This window comes from Sipha flava, unplaced genomic scaffold, assembly GCF_003268045.1.
Source record: "Sipha flava isolate LNK unplaced genomic scaffold, YSA_version1 108_pilon_pilon, whole genome shotgun sequence".
Classification (NCBI taxonomy): Eukaryota; Metazoa; Arthropoda; class Insecta; order Hemiptera; family Aphididae; genus Sipha; species Sipha flava.
In genome coordinates, this window is record NW_020271725.1 from 2,079,280 (window position 1) to 2,094,050 (window position 14,771).

A 14,771-nucleotide genomic window follows, 5' to 3' on the forward strand; every position below is an offset into this window, starting at 1 on the left:
TCAAAATATAATAACAGACGTACAGGATCAATAAATATATATTGAAAGTTTAACCGACTATACAACGACGGCTACAATACTTATATACTTCAAGTGCACATACGTATTATAAGCGCTAACAATTTAATATATAGTACAAAAAAAATTAATAATAATAAGGATAATGTCCTCAGAATACATTGTATTTTTTTTTTATTATATAAAAATATGGTTTTTTTATTAGCTACAAGGAAAAATGAAACCTCTCGAGGCCATTTCAGTCTTTTAAAAAATTTCTAGCCTGTATGTTATATTAAAAGAAGGGCGAACAAAAAAAAAAATTATATGAATATTTTTTGAAAAAAAAAATGTTAAAAAAAATATTCTTATAAAATCTATATAAAACTAAAACAAAACGTAAATGAAATAACAACGGAGGTTATTTACAAAAAATAAATTCGATTTACACAATTATATAATATAATAATTACACGTAAATGGTATTACTATGGTTTAAATATTACAGACAAGAAGAAGCAGGCGATCGTGTCGTCCAGCGCATCAGTTCATGATGACGACGGAGACAACGGCCGGTAATAACATCGTTTGCGTCGTTGTATATAGTTAGTAAACAATCTGAAACACAAGAAAAAAAAACGTCATTAGTAAAATCGAACCATTCGGTTTTCAGATTATATTCCAAACACGTTTCGCGAATATATGATAAAGTATAGCAATTTGAGTACTTAATAATAACAATAATAATAATAATGTAATAAAGCAACGTAACAATAATAACAAAACATTAAGTTCGCGGTGCGCGGTACAGTTATTAATGGTATTGCCCTCAGATTTTTCCCAATAATTTGACTACGACATAAACGCTAATAAGATAACGGTACTGATAATATTATTATACGGTCATTAAGACGGCAATCGTTTTACTGCGAACGCGCGCACACGGGAGGGAGGAGGAACCGACCTAACATTTTTTACGCACATTTATGTACGTAAATATAACGACAGTGGGGGGTGGGCGTTCGCGCGGACTTACGCGCGCGGTGATATAATAGTAAGATGTATAGGGAGAATATTTTAAAATTGCGGAAACTCCGCCGTCGGTATTAATAATGGATTCGCATCGGGAGTACGTATATGCATTCAAGAGGCGGAAAATAGCGGTTTTCCACTGCACAACGGTGCGGAGGGGTCGAAGGAAACTGCAGTCGTCGATGGCTTTCGCGAGGGGTGGCGTCGTCGTATTCGGTGGTGGCGGAATGAGACAATTTGTATGAAAAACAACGACGGATCCATCGGAGACTGAGAAGAACCCTGCAATCCGCCCGATAACGCGCGCGCACCCTTACGCTGCGCCCACCACTTCTCCTTCCATACGGGCGCTCCTTTCTACTACTCCCTTCAACGGGGTGAACAGGACTGCACTACAACAGTACACAGACGTAGACAACACGTATTTGATAAAAAAAATACCTATCGGTTTCTACCGGACGAAACACTACACCAGCTCTACGCGACCGCGTACCTGAGAGATACGAGACCTGTGGTACAGCAGAGCGATGGGGTGCGGCGAGCGGCCCTGCGGTTTAGCGGGACGGCAAAATATGATCGGAACGCGACGACATCGCACAACGCGGTTTATTATTTAAGCGAATAATTTTTGAGGAACGGATGGGAAATAAAAGCAAGTGCGCGTCGTGCGTTCACGTTTTTTTTATCGCGACGGTCACGGAGGAGGGACACCCACGCCGCGACGGCGGCCATGACCGGACTTCCGGCCGGCGCTCCATTGGCGGACACCACCATTTGGCCGGGGGGGGGGGGGGGAGGGGGACACCAGCGAAAACGAAAAGTGCGACGACGGATACACGGCGATGATAATTATTGCGCACGAGTTAAACGACTGTTGGCCGTTTCCGCGTCTTAATGTAGTGACGGACGGACGTGCGGTCCCGATCTTCACTCGAAAATTACAAAATAGCACTCGTCCTTATCGCGCCATTTTGTCACGTTCACGGCCGCAGTTGTAGCTGTATTGGTTGTTCAAACGTCAACGTCCGGGAAAGAAGGATACGCACAAAGCGACGTTCGTCGTTGTGCGTATACAGATCCGAAGGGTTCGAGCGAAGGATTAACACAGACAACAAAACCCACGATGTTCAGTGTACACATACGGCGGGCGTGGTTCCCCTGCAGAGTCGCTTGAAATACGAATGCAACGCGACCGGTCTCACATTATAACTGCCCTACGCATGGAAAACCGTAATATCATCACACTCGAGCGTATTATGACGGGCGCATGTTATATATAAAAAAACTTTAATACGAATACAAATACCCAGGTACTCAAAATTATGGTAAACGCGTCTGTATTGTCCTCAAAATCGGATTGGTATCCATCGTAACGACACTTTTAAGTCGATAACAATCCGGAGAACTATGGTTTCTCAACACCAACACCACCGTACATGATCATAAATCGATTTTAAGTTACATTAATCAACGCATATTCATTATAATGCACCTGCTCTAAATCTAGGCACTGATAAGTTCACAATTGAAACATTATAAATATTATAATATCAACGTCTTACACTTTATCATTGTTATAACAATATTTATACAGGCCAGAGATTAAAACCATTTAATTTGAATAATTTAATTTCGTAATTTGCATATTTGTGTACACTTGAGATTAAAGTCGGTTATTCTATAAAAAGATCTAATAACAGTAGACGGAACGACAAAAAGTAAATAAATACATAGGTATACATCATGCACACGTCAGCCGTTAATTTATTATTTTTCTACAGTTTTAATGACAACCTCTACAATACTACGTGTGTTCGTAAATGTCTACCATAATATTTGTTATGTTAACTTTAATGTACGGGATACATTATTCTACGGTTTTTTTAATTTTTTTTCTACCAATCGATCGTTATATGTTGCACTGGTATAATATTATATGAGTACCATCTTACGACGATGACGGGCTGCAAGGCGCCATGGGCATTTATTTAAAATATAATAATAAAGCAACGAATAATAAAATATTAGAAAACTAGTTACGCGTAAATATACACAATATACGCAGTCGTAAACTGCGTTCAATACGATTATACGGAATCATGCGTGTGTATGTGAGCTTGTATATTAAATCTGTAGCGTCGGAGTGTAGTTCAGGTACTGCTGAACCCTTTCTGTAGAGTCTTCGACGTAACAATATACGCGCATTTCCTTCGGTGTATGTAAAATATAACGCTCGTGTATTATATTATACACGCTTGTGTACACGAAATATATACATGTGTATAAATATACATATACATACACGAGGTACACCGTACATTTATAATGCGTCTGTTTGTGTATACTTATATTATTATATCGTCCAGTTGATAAATCGAACGTTTCGCTCGGTATATATAGAAAAAACACGCGCTCGTGTGTGTATGTAAGCAACCGCGAGCAGCAGCATCGTAATAATACGAAGATTACTTATTTCGTAAAATATTATTATTACCCATACGAGTTCGAGTAAAATACATACATGCACGGGCACGTTCTCACACGAACACGCACTCGCTGACACACGTGGAACTAGTTTGGCCTCTGTGTGTTCATTAATACCGACGTCGGACGAGGACTATAAAAAATAAACTTAGCACGTCGTCGTTACCGCGCATACGTATATATTACACAGTAATACTAATAATAATAATATTCATAAAAATCTGAATTAAATGATAAAGGGATACGTAATAACGCCGCTGCCGTTCCCCGACGATTTAATAACGTTCGAAGGTGTCGAAATATCGAACGAGAAAAATCGAATAGTCTTTTTCCCCTCGCCCGAATGATACGTAATTACGACTGTGCATGGAAATACGTTGTACGCAATAAGACGGTACGTAAAAACATATACATATACATTCGCAGAGGACACTTATAACCGTTGAGGATGAGTGTAACGGTGGTACCGCGCAAAAGTCGTACGCCCACGCGACGCATACGTTAGCTGTACGTTAGCTGCACTAACTGAACGATAAAAAACCACGAGTCGACTTGGATCGATTTTAATACGTCTTATCTCCGACACGGTGGTCGTGGATAATCGAAAAAGCAAGTACACTCGATGGTACGATGAGTTTAGCTTTCTATAGCGCGCGTTTAACGTTACCTTATTGTACCATTGAGCTGTACTGAAAACCGTTGATTACGTGATAGCACAGCAGATATGCCTACGAAATTGTAAACAGGGCGACTTTCAAATCGCAATTTGTATTGCACTAAACAATCAATTCAAACCTTAAAGCCGATGACGAGGGCGCGCCGCTGCTGTCGACGTTCGAAAGTGCTCGGTGTACATCACCGCTACGGAAAACACATGATTCAGAACGGGAGGAAGGTAACAACGGATAGAGGATTCGGAATAAGGTCAAGTGCGCGTCGGTACACTGCTGAGTTTGACCGTAAAAAAAAGAAATTGGTTTTTCTTGTGGAATTTCTGCAGCATTACGAATTTTTTATACACACATACACATAACATTATAATACACAAGTGTATATGAACTCACAACGTGGTGTGAATCTATGCAATGGTGTAAAGAAAAATGTTTAAAAAAAAATAATAATAATAATACTACTATAAGCATTCAGAATTATTATTATTATTACGATATTCTAATCTTGCTTGTGCGTATGTCCGTTCCAAGGTGCGCGGATGCACGGTATAACGCGGTAATTGCAAAAAAACATCATATTTTCAATAAAAATATAATATTGGCCTCTCGCATCGTATTATGATTAGTATTATTATTCAACATCCGCCGGTTCCGTCGAGGAACCGACGGAGATGTAGCAGCAGAGGTCTTTGCGCGCGCAACAACAATGTTCTCCGTGTAATTTCGTCAACTCCGTGGTGTACCCCTCCCTGCCAATCATCCCCGACTATTGAGCGTGCATATTATTATACACGAAAAAAATTATACATATATCTGTATATTATAATAGGATACGACCATGCTGTAGCTGGCTTCTCCGGTGCCCACGTCCTGGCAATAGCCCGTTCCAGATTAAAATAGCTGTCGGCCGAGTCGAGATCGTTTATTTTTCTCACGAACGATACCGGTCACGTTACCATTTATATTAAATGTTTACCCATATATATATATATAAATATATAAGTACTTATATACGGTTGTATTATTGTAATAACGAGTTGCGCACGTCGTCACTGCGATGCCGGATAGGCGCCTTTAAAATACGACAACGCGCGTACGTATATGCTAAAACGATGGTTAGACAGAACGCATGATAAATTATGCTAATTCCTATTTATGTATATACTACACTATTCTGCGCACATACCTACACGTATGTACGGTTTTTCTTATTTTTAGTTCTTTCAGAAAATTCTTCGACGTTGAATTTAAGGTAGAGACGCGCGCGCCTCGGTGCGTACGTTTGTTTAGGTAGGAGATCCGTGAAGGAAAGGATTTCAGCGATTTTTTTTTCCATGGGAACGACCGACTTGTTTCACGACGAGTTAATTGACAATTATTGTTTTCGTTAAACGACCCGCCGAGCGACGAACAAACGCCGTGGCCGCCGCCACATTATTAGTTTGGTCGTCACTGTGTACGCACACTCGTTGCGCGCGCGTCAGTGGCGTAGCTAGGATTTTCTGAAGGGGGGGGTGTTAATTATAATTATTAAATATTATATATAATACGTACAAACTAAAACTTTTATTTTAATTAATTAATATGTATACATAATGTCTGTAATAGAGATGTAATGTATATTCGAATTCGAATAGCTTTACCATAAATCATTCGAATATTTGACTATTCGAATATCAGTATTCGATGCTACAATACCTATTATTATTAAACGTTTTGTGTGGTACGAAAACGTAAACGAATAATTTTCGTCACGTATTGTCGCAATCGCGATAATGTTAACCTGTATATATGTAATTAGTATTGTGCATTATTTTATATTTCATATTGTATTATCGATTTACCTATATTCCTATAATAATGTAATATATGATACGGCTCAAGGGGGGTGTCATATCTACCAAACACCCCCCTTGTATACGCCACTGGCGCGCGTGTATACGTTTTATATTAAATATTACACAAAAACTTGCAGGTAAAGCTCAACACGCCGATCGATTACGAAAATAAAAGAGCAGAGCGTAAGCATTTATATACACGTATATATATATATATATATATATAACATATATTATTGTTTCGCGAACGTTACACGACGTCCATATACTGCGGTGTGTGTGCTTTAAACGCGGCGGAATACTCGAGAAAATATACGATTATTACCTGCACCGAACGTATACATGGGTAGGTACGCATAAACATAAAGCGAAATCACTTTAAAACCGAAAAATACTATTATTATTACACCGTAAGCTCGGCGGTGGCAACGCATGTACACGTAATATTATAGACAAATAATGTGCGCGCGCGCGTGTGTGTGTAATAAGTCAGAGTTACGTGTTTCGAGGAGCCGTTGTATTGTTAATGAGTGCTTCGGTGTATACACATATAATGTATAACGTACAACAAGAAGTTGGGTTGTACAATCTTCGCGCGCGTACACGTCTCTCTCGTACGAAGTAATTCGGTTTTAACGAACTCGTTCGAATCGCATTGTCGGGAAAAAAACGAGCTCCACCGCGGGCCAATCGCTGTGAAAAATCATGCGAGAATACTTATCGAAGTATTTTCACATTTGTTCGGCTTATAATAAGAATAATTACCGTTTAATAATGCGTGTGTGTCGGACGTAAAAAAAGAAAAAAAACAAGTAGTATACACTGCTCTGCGGTTCGTCATGTCGTTATACATCGTATAATATATCGCGAACAGAGAAAAAATTATAATATAATAATAAAAATTACGCACCCATTGTTGTTCAATTGGAAATTAACTCACCGAATTAAACGGTCGTTTGTACTTCCTCCGGGTCCGCGGTCTCTTTCGTAAAACGATATTTCATTATCGAAACGAGCGCGGTGACCGAGTGTACATAGAACACAGATTGATAGGATAATACGTTAACACAATGGGTAAATCTGGCAAACGGACAATTTCTCTTGAACACGGTATATTGTTATAAAATGTAAATAAATAACGCGAGTAGGTTTCTTGAAGTAATAAAAAATAAAAAATAATAAAAAAATACTTAACTGCAGCGCAAAGGGATACAAGACTGTTTAAACGAGAAAGCGTTGCGTTGCGTTATTCTTAATTCGATAAAAATAATACTATATTATACACGGCGTTTTACACACACGCGCATACAATAGTTTCATTATCATATACCTGTATATATATACTCGTATATGTATCTATACGCACTCAGCTGTACTTAGTAAATCAAAATGGACATAATATTTTATTTTATTTGGCGTACGCTGTACGCCTACTAATGGCATAATAAAACAAGGCGCGAGTTATCGGGTGTGAAAACCAAAATACGCTTTAATAGGATTTTTCGTAACCGACCTTGTGGAATTTAAAAACCGAAAACCGACCGCACTAAAACCAACACATGCACACACAAGTACACATTTTCTTTCTCTCTCTCTCTCTATATATATATATATATACCGCACGTTGTCGGCTATGGCTAAGCCGTCATGTGGTTTGCCGCGGCAACAGCAGCGTACACGGAGAGCACACCTCATTGCAGCCCGGCTACCTATACCTAACGAGTCGGCAAACCGACGACGATTGCTGCCGTTGTATGATTATTATTATTATCATTATTGTTGTTGTACACGCCGTAGTTGTATGTATTTTTTGTGTTTCCTTTTTTTATTTATTTATTTATTTTTTTTTTTTGTACTTGCAAGGAGCTGTTGCAGTCGTCGTGCAGCACTGACAACACACACGCGCGCGATAAAAAATTATAGGCTTCGCGGACGAGGAGGTTGACCGTCGAAAATCATACTCCCGGAGGCATGTGCGCGGCTTCGCGCGTCCGGTCTGCACACATGCGTTGCACATAATACGGAGCGTATAACGAGAATATCGAATATATTAAAGACGTTTTACACACGGTAAGGTATAATACGATGCACATGACATGTATATACGAGTGTGAGTGCGTATACTTAATATATTATTTATTTGATTTCTGTCTCTCCCCCCTCCCCAAAACTCACGGTAAAGCCTTACAAACGAGTGTTTAACATCGTAATACGTGTTACGAGTTTGTTTGGAAAACGGTGTTGAGGAAAAACAATAACGATATTTTAATATTATAATTATTGTTACAACAAAGTATCGCACGGTCGCCCGTTTTATTGTGTTCGGAGGTTTATTAATATTATCATTATTATTATAATAATATGCGCTGGTGCGCACGCGCACGTGTGGGCGACACACATTCCTAATGACCGTTTAATTATCGATACATAATATTTTTATACGGGAAACGATGATTATAATAATAGAGAAATGATATTGTTACCGGGCGGTCGGCCGCGGCGGCAGAGGGTTAATTATACGTCTCATTGTTCTTCCGTACGCGCGAGAGATGCCTATGTGTGTGAGTATGTGCATATAACGTGGTTAATGCGCCGCCGCCATCGGTTTGCGGGCAAGAAACGACGACGATACGACTCCGCCGCCACACGTATTGTTTTTTTCGTTTCGTAGGTACACTAATAATAATAATAATAATACGTTTTTATTTTTTCGTTTATATGCAAATCGTTTTGGAGCCGACCCAAAAAATTTATTATCAAATCCCCTGATTTGTACACGACACAGTTTGTGCGAGCGTGTGCAAGTGTGTATGGTATAATATTAATACACATCGTATTACCGTATACCTAGGTACAAAGCGTGTAATAATATGCGTGTATCGACCGATTACCGCATAATGTGTACACATGGCTATAATAATACACGCGGTTCGTAATAAATTACACGATTCAAGTACCTATACATCGTATACGCGAGTTGTACGTATATGGTAATAAAATATCAACGTGTAAAAATGTTGATGACGAGATGAATATTGATATGCGTGCGACCGACCGCGGATCTATTCGAGTGAATTTGTTTGCCAAACCAAAAAACGTGTGACGAATACGCGGCAAAATTTAAAAAAATCTCCATAATATTATACTATCTGGTTATCGGGGGTAGATGTTAATAACGCCCGCACGTACTGCTATAGAGATGGGTACTTGAGAATATAGTCGTGTTGCCTTCGAATTTTTCAATTTCCCAAAGAGATAGTTCTCCGATACAGTAAAATATTATAATGTATGACATATTATGTAATGTTGTTTACAGTTACGGTATACCAATAGGAATAAATACTTATGTGCCACGTTTAAATCATCTACACGTAGGTACGATACCAATATGTATATGTAACAACAATAATAATAATACAGGAAACTATAGTATAATATTCTTATCCGTAATCGTGAACTGTGGGCGTACGATGTGACAGTAGCTTGTGCTCGTCTATACTACAATAGGGCCCCCCGTGCCACCACCACCGCTACGTAGAAACAGCCTAGTTCCGGTCAAGTAAAATCAATTGTAATATGCGTGACACGGCGCAACAATGCTTTTTTTTCACTATTTCGAATTACCGCGCGCTGTCCTCTCTTCTCACCCGGTTCATTTAATGCACTGCAAGGTATACACAATGCGCACTGCACCGGCGTAATAGGTACGTCACTACCTGTGTAGGTATGTATATCAGACATAAGGTTAGCGCACGGTTATTGTCTCTGTAATACAATTATATTATTGTTATCTTTTTTTATTACTGTTTTCGATGTTGCTGTTCACAATTGGACCCCAAAGGAGAAAAAGCGGACACGCGCGTGTTGTGTGACCTTGTCGCTGTACACCATTGTGGGGTGTACCTATATGTACCGCGTTGTTATTAAACGGTGGACGGTGAAACACGTTAAACGCCATACCGTTCAATTGCGGTGGCTCAAGAATTTTTTGCAAGTCCAGTTTTGACGATTATTATTATTCGTTTATTTATTTTCCGTAAGTCCAACGGGGTTTCTAGCGTAGTAAGATCCGTCAAAATTTACGGACGATTCCGGTTCGTTTAACCGGTGCCGCGACGAGACGCCGACGGAGACAACCGTGGCGGCGTGGGGAAACGACGATAAACGTAAAAGAATCGCACGGTGTATGTTATAATATGTTTTGCAAGATTCCGGGGCCCGATACGCATGGCACAGGAAAATTAATTAATGGACAGCAGTAGTCGGTTTTATGCGTGCGCGCGTGTAATTTTTTTTTTAATATGACGGGTGTACACCGACGTACGCGTCGTGTATACACGCGTTTTGCGTTTACATTATAAATTTAGCGTTAATTAAATTTTAACCCGACGAAAATTTGCCAAAAAAAAAAAAATCCACGTCCACGGCAAAAACCATCGTGCAAGATTAGCGTCTACCAGCCTGCAGCAGCTGCAGCTGAAATCAATAATACCAGTCCCTAAAAAAAAAAAAAAAATAGCACATTTCAAGTAATAACACAGCGCATGCAACAGTGTTCTAATTATGTTCCGATACACGTGAAAATTGACGGAAAATAAATAAATATATTATCTGAACGCGGAGATGATTTTTATTTCTTTATTCGTGAGACGGCAAAAGTGCGTGTACGATTTATACGTGTACTTACGTATATGATCTTTATACTTATTCAAATGAAACATGTAATGGAATTAAAAATCAGTCGGAGATTAAATGTAAAAATATACTTATATCACATGGTTTTTATTTTTTTTTGTATCCGTCGACGCGAAAAATACACCGTTGTCGATTCGCCATGCACACAACAGCCGTTACTTTTCATTAAAAATTCAATATCGATCTTTTTTAGCGGAAAAAATAAGGCACATTTTTATATGATTGAATTTCGTCGGGATTCAACGTTCACGGTTGCCTGCGTCATGCTACACAGCCGTCGCACTATAATATACTACGATTAATGTAATAATAATAATTATTAATTACTTTGTTATACAGGTCTATTGTGGTGGGCACGTGCATGACTTTGACATCAATTGCGGGTAATTAAGCGTTGACAACGGAATTTCTCGATTTTAAAAATGATTAGTGTACACTTATATATGTATAAAGAGTGAAAAAGAGAGTATATGAGGAAATAAAAAATATTTACGTTTTACGGAATATAACGGGTGTTATTTTGGACAGAGATTAGTAGCTATACATAGTACCTTCCTTACACGTTGTGCAATAAACCGCATTCGTATTATATGCATAAGAATCACGTGCATTATGAGTACCAAAAACCTTCACACCCTCGAGTTGACGACGTGACGCAAAATCGGACAATTGTCGAGTATTTGCGTTAACGCGGACGACCACATTTTCATTGAACAATACGCATCTATAACGCACACGTGTGTACACGATATTATATGTGCACTGAAGAAAGATGACAATGAAAAATTGGACAAATTTCGGCTTCTGAGAATACGCCGCGGCTATTCGATCGCGGTCAGTCTCTCCCTCTCCTAATTTCTCTTTCTCTTTGCTCCTTCACACCCTCTTTTGTTCGTTCCTCTGGTTTCGACTGTCGTCGCGTCGAATAAAACACCCCAAACGCGCACAAAAACCGGTCGGCGGGTCCGATTACCCAGATATAATGTGGTCATTCGCGGCAGCGGTTTATCATCATATTTCACCCGAAACACCTCGAATCCCTCCCGGACAATAATAATAATAATTGTGACCGGGTAACCGAAAACCAATATAATACTGCGGGCTCGTTGGAAACGATGAAACCAGTTTGCGTCATATTGTACTTATAGCAGTAACTATACGCGTACTATACTACGGGTCTTTACACGTTGACCACTACCTGTATACCACACCACGGCATAATAGAGAGCCCTGTGTGTGACGTGCCGCGGCGAGACGCACGCGCTAGTTTCTTCGCTGTTCAGCCACCTGAACAACGAACGCGCGCGTACATCAAACCGATAATAGTTATAATAATACATGCGCGTACGAGGATGTATGCATACTTGGGTTATATACTTGTACACAAACTATCGTCGATGATTTATGCACGGAAATAATGACCAATTATTCCAAAGCCGACAGGTGCGTGTAAACACTGTACATAAATATTTTTTTTTCTATACACGTATTAACACGTATACTCCGACGATGGAGTTGGCCCCTTCGGTATTTATTGATTACGCATAAAATAATATATTGGCCCGCTGTCGCCTCCACCACCGTGGTCGCGTCGACTGAATGACGATTTTATAACATATCGTATATTATTATTATTATTATTATTAATATTATTACATATGCACGAGTACGTACAAGTGTGCGCGAGAGAGAAAAAGAACTAGAGAAGTACAGTACTTCGCGCACAAGTTATAATTAAAAATAATAAAACGGTCGTAGGGGGCCTTCGTGGAGGAGAAAAACAATTATTTATACTGTAGAAATGTAATACAAGTGTGTATTTTGAATTTTTCTCGCGGTTTTCTGGTTTTTTGTTATTATTATTTCATTTTTTTTTTCTCTATCGTAACCGTTATTATTATTTATTATTTCCAACAGCCTTAGTGGCGCGGCGGTCTTGTTTGTTTACAAGAGTATTATAGTGTGTGTGTATGTGTTAGCGTATAAACTGAACGGCTCGTTAATTCGGACCCAAGATAATTATGTGTATGCCTATAGTTGTATGTGCACCGCACAAACAACGGTGGAAATAGTAGCATATCATCCACGTAGTGCACACTATTTCATTATAAATATGTGTTATGGTAGTAGATACGCGCATTTTTGTGGTGCACATGACAGTCGACATGGAAACGTGAACAGTTTATTATCGTTATCATAATGTTGAAGTGTACGGTCACAAAATTCAGCAAAATTGTATCCGTACCGGTAACATGAAGCCAACTGCGCGCTTACGACAAGGTCATTTGTCCTTTTCGATGTATAATAATCACTTGGATTTATTATTATTATTATTAATATTATAATTACAATACCGTACCCCCACGGTTGTACTATAGTTCTCCGTTTTTCTTTTTTCCTCTCGTTATCGACGAATTTCGGCATTGAAACATTACGTGCGCGCAGCACATGGTCGCGAGAATATTACGATTTCAATGGCCAAGAAGTAGTGTTATTATAACTAAAAAGTATGAGAAAATAATCTTTATTCGACTGTATCAAATTTCACATTTAAATTTTTATTTCACGACGATATAACATATTATACAATACCTATCGTGGGGACATTATTAACGATACTGACGAAATGAATATCATACAGTAAACGAGAAAGCAAACCATATGCATACATACCATATATATATATATCTGCAAACTATACTAATGCATTTTATTAAGGCTTTAAATATTATACAAAAGGTTTGATTCAACACTAAACAGAAAATTAAGTCGTAATATATTTTTTTACTATTTATATGTCAACAATGTGTATGCGTGTGAAATCCGACAACTGGTGATAAAATTTATTAAGATGTAACGATAACATTATTAAATCTGTGCGGATTCTTCCCGTCATGGTTATCGAGTACCAATCGGATAAAAACGCGTTTACATTAAGACTTCGACGCTGCGATGGAGATGGTAAAACAAAATTAAGTACAGCACACGACCTTACGGAAATTGATAATGGTGTAGTGTGTACACACATATATAGTTGTGTCCGGAGAAGATACGCTAAGATTTTCCGTTAACAGCAAACCGTGCTTCGATTGTCCGATAAACTGCAGTTGCAGCATGCGCAAGCTCGTATGTTAAGGGACGAGCGAAAAAGACAATAAAGGGGTGACGACGGTAATAATTACACGTAAAAGCGCACGAAAACATGGTAATTTAAAAATAAATGGAAAAAACCCTATAAATCGGCATTGTTTCCCGCGGTACCCGATAGAAATCGGCAAAAACCTTTTGCGATGAGTACACCTCATTAGTGCCCTGCTCAAGATCACGACCAACGTACATATAGAGGGAAAACGAGTCTCAAATTGACATATCAATTAAGCCGCACGGCGTACGGCGGTAGCGGGGAGAGCATCTAATCACATATATACACACGCACACATACACACGCGTAATATATATGTATGTTTGTGTGAGTAAAATATATGTGTATACACACGCCGCCACCACCGATGTCCTTAATTGCGAAATGTCGGTATAGGCGCAGCGCTGGAAGACGAATGTAGTGAGGGTGAGGATGAATTACAAAGGAAAAAGGTAGACGGAAAAAAAAAAAAATATATATATATATATGTGTATGTGTGTGTACGCGTATATATATATATATATAGACGATCAAAGGGAGGGAAACTGTTAATTTTAACGTCAGGACGTTAACGAGACGTTAAAAAGATAGAACTAACTCAGTAATAATTATGTACACCCCTTCCACCCGAGGCTCTACATTACATACCTACATACATATATATATATGTAATATATACACATTGGCGCTCATCGCTAGTCACGGTTTCGAGAACATTTTTTTTCGTCTGTTTGTTTTGTTTTCGCCAGAGACCAGTGATGCTAATTGCAGGGAGGATACCGTATTATTATATTAGAACCGTATACATGTTCTTTCTTTTTTTTTTTGTTACTTTTTAATTTTTTCCTTTCTTCCCGGTCGGTCGCCTTCATATAGATAATACTTAGATACACACACACACACACACACACA

General features: G+C 38.8%; 1 protein-coding gene across 1 annotated transcript in view; it reads right to left on the reverse strand.

Annotated features, from left to right (window-relative positions):
- Window positions 1–398: 398 nt before the first annotated feature.
- LOC112686818 (toll-like receptor 6) overlaps window positions 399–14,771 on the reverse strand; it is a 23,211-nt gene continuing 8,838 nt past the window's right edge. Inside the window, exon 2 of the mRNA XM_025559266.1 lies at window positions 399–615. The gene's annotated coding sequence lies outside the window, so the exon portion shown is untranslated. The remainder of the gene's footprint in view (window positions 616–14,771) is intronic.